We start from the raw sequence: 7,152 nt of genomic DNA, 5'->3' as shown, positions 1-7,152 counted from the left end.
CAAGCTGGCTTGGAATCTATTCAGGGCTGTTACTTAATTTGATGAGGAAAACCCTCTGCTGCGTGTTAACTTCCCAGATTTGAGTTAGAGCCTAGATCCTGAATCTGCACAGGACTTTTTTTTTTCTTGCCTTTCCACATCTTCCTGTTGAACATTTTCCCTGAGATACCTAAACTGTGGGCAAGGAGATGGAAGGGACCACAGAAGTAAGAGTTCAAAACATGTTATGTGTGACACAACTGCAGAAAAGTAGCACAATGGCTGTCTAGTCTGGCTCTCAAACTTTGGGGCCGAGATATACTTATGGGAGGCAAAAGATCCCACAGTCCAGAAAAATCTACCAATCCAGTTTCCCAAGGAGCATAAAACTTGCTGACATCAAAGAAGGGCACCATACGGGACAATCCGAGGCGAGGCGTTACTATTAACACACTATTTTAGAAACAGGAGTGCAGAAGAGTCCTGTCTGGCCTTCCGTGCATGTGCATCTTCAGTGTGGCTCTGGGAAATGACGGGTCAAAATTTCCCTTTATACAGAGCGTGAGTCATGCAAAATCTAGTACTGAATCCGGTCAGAGCACAGGTTTAGGCAGACGAGAGGTTTAAACCAACTTTGCCTTGTGTTATGGGGCCAGTCACACAAGCTGTAAATTAAAGTGCCCCTGGCTTTAGGCCTCTTTCTGTTTGTAAGACAGTAAATTTAAATCCTTTGTCCCCACAGACCAACTCAAAGCAGTAACCTTGGCTACGGTTGCTGCAGAAGAAACACACTCTTCCAGATTTCCAGTTCTATATTCAGGTTTAGAAAATTGGTTATGTTGAAAGGGAAGAAACAATTTTACTTTGCCACGGTTATTGACGACCAAGCTGCACTTCTCAGACTGTTCAGAGGGGAAACAATGAGTCATTCATGCTGTCAGCCCAGGTGGCGCATGAATTCCAGACAGAGGCCTCGGAGTTAACCCCTGAAGGCCTCCTCCCTGCGCAGAGCCTGCCTCGGGCTCCCTGCAGCCTCTGGGGGAAGCAGGGCGGCCACAGAGCAGGGAAAAGGAAGGTGAGGCCTGCAACCCAGGCCGCACCTCTGCTGTGCCAGCCCCCCGAGGGGCCTCGGAGCTGTGTGTCGCTGTGTGATTGGCTCCAAGAGAGGGGTGGAGAAATGAAAACATTCTGCCCAGGATATATTTAGTTGAAGTGCAGCTGGGGAAGCTCTTAAACAAGGAGAGCTTTGTCCTGATGCCCAAGTGTTTTCCTTAACTCTACAAGGGTGAAAAACTTCACCCACTTCCCCTACGCCATATTCTCTTCTTCGGTGGGGGTGGGGGCTTGGGGGAAATGTTCTTATTCTTAAAAGTCAAAGATTTTCTGTGGTTGGTCATCTACAAGGAAATGGAGCAGTCCTGATGCCGAGGGGACCCCAAAATATAAAGCGCACGCTCGCGCTGGAAAGACACGGTTAAGAAATTCAGGAATTTCTTAACGTGTTGCATACGTTTGTATTCTTGCCATCAGCCCTCTGTTGGCTCAAACTGGAAGTTAGGTATCTTCAAACGTCTTTACTTGGATGAATTTATGGAGTTGGAAACATAATTAAGTTTTATAAGCTGACAGAACCCTGTTTCACTCGAGTTGATTCACATTTTCCAGTAATGAAAGATTGACTTCTGCGCTGATGAGCACAGCTTCTTTGCAGCAGATAACTGATGAGCCGTGTATGGCTCCTGCTCCCGTCCTCTGCGCCAAGCCACCGAGAACTGCCACCTTGCTATGAGGCTGAACAGCCACTATGTAAATGCTGTGTATTAGGGCGCATTGCCTATTATTAAGAAATAGCGCAGGAAATATGTTAAACGAAAATCCCTTTTGCAGTTATGAACCAAGGGCAAAAGCTTCTGAACAAGAAGTCTATGGTTTTGGTGATATTTACAAAAGCAGGTTGTATTAGTCAGGGATCTCTAGATAAACAGGACAGACAGAGAAAGAGAGAGAGAGAGAGGTTTGTTTCAAGAAATTAGCTCGTGTGGTTACAAAGGGTGTCAGATCCAAAATCTGCAGGGTGAGCTGACACTCTGGAGACCCAGGAAGAGTCAATGTTGCAGTTCAAGTCTGAAAGCTGTTTGCTAGCAGAATTCCGTCTTGCTGGGGGAGGTCAGTCTTTGTTCTGTTCAGTTCTTCAACTGATTGCATGAAGCCCACCCACATTAGGAAGGGCAATCTGCTTTACTTCTCGTTCCCTGGTTTCAATGTTAAGCTCATCCAAAAATATCCTCACACAAACATCCTGAATGATGGCAACACATCTGGGCACCAGTGGCCCAGTCAAGTTGACGAATAAAAGCAACCACCACAGAGGTTAACACGCCTGTTTTGAAAAATTCACTTGCTTAGTTACAAGGTTACTTACCAGGTCGAAGCTGTTGCAAGGGCTTAAAAATGGGAAAGACATGATAACTTTCTTTTTTACTGTTTATTTTTTGCAAAAAAGAGCATGAGTGGGGAGGAGCTGAGAGAGAGAGAGAGAGAGAGAGAGAATCCCAAGCAGGCTCCACACTGTCAGCACAGAGCATGATGTGGGGCTCAGACTCACAAACCTCAAGATCATGACCTGAGTGGAAATCAAGAGTTGGACACTTAACTGAGAGCCCCCCAGTCACCCTAAAACATGAAAACTCTTGATACCTCTCTTGATAACTCCTTTCCGGTATTTTTTTTCTCTCTCTCTCTCTTCCTACCTCTCTGTCTCTCTGTCTTTCTCCCTCTCTCCCTTCCTTCCTCTCCTCTCTTGGGAGGCTTGCCCTGGGAACCAACCCAAGCACAGCATTGTGAGAAAACCGGTGCCACTCAGAGGAGCCACGTGAGGGGATTCCAGACAACAGTGCCTGGCCAACGCTGGCCTCATCTCTGGACATGTGGGTGGGCCAGCCCTCAGGTGCGCTCATCCCCAGCCTGTAGTTTTCCAGCCATGCCTAGACATGGTGGAGCAAACTGTGCCTTCTGCCAATTTCTGACCCATAGGAACTATGAGAAATTTTTTTTTTAAAGAAAAAAAAAGATACATGCTATTTTAAACCACTAAATTTGGGGGTAATTTGCTATACCGCAATAGATAACTAATATAGAAAGAGATGTGGCTAACTTTGTAAGAAACTACCAAACTATTTTCCAGAGTGGTTTTACCATTCTGCATTCCCCCAGCAGTGTGTGAAGGTTCCAGATGCTCCAGCCTTACTAGCAATTGGTATTTAGCAAGTGTTTCCGATTTTAGTCCTTCTGATGGGGGTGGAGTTAAGTTTCTCACTGTGGCGTTAATTTGTGTTTTCCTGCTGACGTCATACTTACTTTGGATCAGAAATATGACGCAACCGAGAAACCAACCTTATTTACTAGGATATTTCATACTCCTAAAACCAACCCATCCCTACCCCTGATAATAGCTAATTCTTGCAATTCCAATTCGTTTTAAAAATAATTCCTACCAAATGAGTCTGTATCATTAATAAATTATCCGTGCCGGGATTTATCCAGTTAGGTTGCAAAGCCCTGGGAAGAGTGAGGAGTAAAAGCCGTCTATCCACAGATGTGGGATCCCTGAGCCTCGGGACACTATCATCTGTTGTTAGCTGGCATTGATATTATTACCATTTATTAAGAAATGCCCAGGGGGCGTCTGGGTGGCTCACTCGGTTAAGCTTCCGACTTCAGCTCAGTTCATGATCTCAGTGTTTGTGGGTTCGAGCCTCACGTCAGGCTCAGCTCGGAGCCAGGAGCCTGCTTCAGATTCTGTGTCTCCCTTACTTTCTCCCCCTCCCCTGCGCGCGCGCTCTCTCTCTCTCTCTCTCTCTCAGAAATAAATATTAAAGTAAAAAAGAAAGAAATGTCCTGTGCCTGGCATTTTACAAGTCAAAGCTCATTTGCCACAACACCACCATGAGGTTCATATTTTTACCCTCATCTTATTCCCAAAGAGGAGCAGGTTTAGAGAGGTCAAGAAACTTGGCTGTGGCCGCACGCTGAATCTGAAGCTGATAGTGTTTTATTTGATCCAAAACAGGTTTTTCCTCACTTCTTTCTAATTTTATACCAGAACATGAGAAAACATCTTGGCCTAAAGTAAACAGTGGAAAATATTCTAGACTGGGAGTTGGGAGACTGGTTTTTTACTTCTGGCTCTGTCACTAACTCTTGGGCAAGTCCCTCTGTGGACCACAGTTCTTCATTATTAAAAATAAAAGGTTGGGTTAAGATCTTAATTCCAGCTCAAAAATTGCTATAGATCAGGCACCATGCTAAGCATTTTATAAGCATTAAGTTATTGGGGCACCTGGGTGGCTCAGTCAGTTCAGCGTCTGACTTCAGCTCAGGCCATGACCTCACAGTTCGTGGGTTTGAGCCCCGCGTCGGGCTCGGTGCTGACAGCTCAGAGCCTGGAGCCTGCTTCAGATTTTGTGTCTCCCTGGCCCTCCGCCCCTCCACCACTTGTACTCTGTCTCTCAAAAATGAATAAATATTAAAAAAAAATTTTTTAAGTTATGTATATCTCATAAAAGCCCTATCATATAGGTACCATTATTATGTCCATTTTACAGGTGAATAAACTGAGACACAGACGTTGAGTAACTTTTTCCAAAGTTATTTAAACCCAGGCAGTCTGACTTCAGAGTCAATGACCTCACTAAACTAGGTGGCGTTCATTGAAAGCTTAATTTTCACAGCCACCCCATGGCATCTTTAGCAGCATTATTTCTCCCATTCCCTACTTTCCCTCTGACTTTTTATTTTATTATTTTTTAAAAAATATTTTTATTTATTTCTAGGAGAGAGAGACAGACAGCGTGAGCAGGGGAGGGTCAGAGAGAGAGGGAGACACAGAATCTGAAATAAGTTCCAGGCTCTGAGCTAGCTGTCAGCACAGAGCCCGACGCGGGGCTCGAACCCACGAACCGTGAGATCATGACCTAAGCGAAAGTCGGACGCTTAACCGACTAAGCCACCCAGGCGCCCCTCCCTCTGACTTTTTAAATGAAAGCATTGAAGTTAGGGGTGCCTGAGTGGCTCAGTCGGTTAACCATCCAACTTTGGCTCAGATCATGACCTTGCAGTTCATGAGTTGGAGCCCCACATCGGGCTCTGTGCTGACAACTTGGAGCCTGAAGCTTGCTTTGGACTCTGTGTGTGTATCTCTCTCTGTCCCTCCCCCACTCTCACACTCTCAACAAATAAATGAATAAACAAAAAAACAAAACANAGCGAAAGTCGGACGCTTAACCGACTAAGCCACCCAGGCGCCCCTCCCTCTGACTTTTTAAATGAAAGCATTGAAGTTAGGGGTGCCTGAGTGGCTCAGTCGGTTAACCATCCAACTTTGGCTCAGATCATGACCTTGCAGTTCATGAGTTGGAGCCCCACATCGGGCTNATGCAGCTTCCAGAACAGACCTTGCTTCAGGCTGTGGGGGAGGGGTCTCCCTCACAGGTCCTCACTGTCTGCCAGAGGCTGATCTCCATTCCTCCAGGCCTGACGTTGAGTTAATCACCTGGGACTCTCATGTCTGGTAGAAAAGGGCCGGGCCAGCTTGAACACGTTAGTTCCCCAGGCTGTTGCTTTGAGAATCTGGCTTCGTTTTATTTTTTTTGACATAACTATGTCTTTTTATTTATTTTTATTTTTGAATGTTTTTATTTATTTCTGAGAGAGAGACAGCGTGAGCAGGGAGGATCAGAGAGAGAGAGGGAGATACAGAATCCGAAGCAGGCTCCAGGCTCTGAGCTAGCTGTCAGCACAGAGCCCGACATGGGGCTCAAACCCACAAACCCTGAGATCATGACCTGAGCCGAAGTTGGACGCTCAACCGACTGAGCCACACAGGCGCCCCTAACTATGTCTTTTTAAATACAAAATACACACATTGAGGCACCTGGGTGGCCCAGTTGGTTAGGTGTCTGACTCTTGATTTCGGTCCAGGTCATGATCCCATGGTTGTGGAATCGAGCCCTACGTTGAGCTCCGTGTTGGGCATGGAGGCTTCTTGGGATTTTCTCTTTCCTGCTGGAGCACACACTCTCTCTCTCTCTCAAAAAAAAAAAAAAAAGAAAGGAAGAAAAGAAAACATACACCTAATCAAAAGTCAAATTACACAAAAAGCGTGCTGTGTCCAGTGAGTATGATTCTCCATCTTCCCCCACCCCGCCGCCCTCACCCCCAGAGACAACCTCTTTCTCGTACATCCAAAGATAGTCTTGCGTCTGTAACCACAGAGGGGTATATTTTTAAACCACACGAACGGGCACACACTATACACACTGTTCCCTATCTTTCTTTTGATCTCTATTTAACAATGTAGCTTGGAAATTATTCCTTGTTAATACCTAAAACACTCAATCCCTTCTTAAGAAAGAGGCTGCAAAGCTGTTGCTGGGCTGGGCCCTCCCACCAACTGTCCCCCCAGCCTCCTACAATGACCGGTGAGGCCGTGTCCGATCGGAAGCTCCGACAAGTCAGCCTTTTGTCGCTCTGCTGCACAGGCCCTTCTGAATTCTCGTGAGTCACATGCGTCGAGGAGGAAGGGAGCAGGGACTCGGGCATGTCGTCCCCCAGCCAGCGCGGCATATATTACTGATGGACTGTCCTCCATAGGGCTGTAGTCAGAAGACGGTCTGTACGTGGAGGGGCAGCTCAGAAAAGGCAACCAGACGGCAGCTCGACTGATCACTGGGATCGGGTAGCAGCAAGCGAAGAACAGACACCGTGAGCTCCCCCAAACGTGCGTGGCCAGCTATGCCTCTGTCACCTGTCACAGCGCGACCTTCTGTCCCAGGGACGGGCTGGTTCTGTGACCATGCTGCTGGAGGCGCCCTGTCATTCGGGCTGATGGGGACGAACACATGAGGAGTGAGCAGGGTGGCGATCTCTGAAGGCCACCAACCTATGGCTGTTTCTCGAAAGAAGGGACCTGAGCAACTTAAGTCGGCTCCGTGCTCCCGTTCTCTTTCCTGAGATGAAAGCTTTCGGTGAGGCTCTTTGAAAAGCCAAGGGCCAGATGTCGGCCTCTGCCGGGCTTTGTTTCGAGATGGCTTGCTGGACCATTGGCCATCGGCCCTGGGTGAGCCCCTCAGTGATTTCCCTTCCAAAAGACAGACCAACACTGGGAAGCCCAAA

This window comes from Crocuta crocuta, unplaced genomic scaffold (assembly GCF_008692635.1).
Source record: "Crocuta crocuta isolate KB4526 unplaced genomic scaffold, BGI_CrCroc_1.0 scaffold7, whole genome shotgun sequence".
Taxonomy (NCBI): Eukaryota; Metazoa; Chordata; class Mammalia; order Carnivora; family Hyaenidae; genus Crocuta; species Crocuta crocuta.
The sequence above is the reverse complement of the archived record's forward strand: the minus strand, read 5'-3'. Positions refer to the sequence as shown.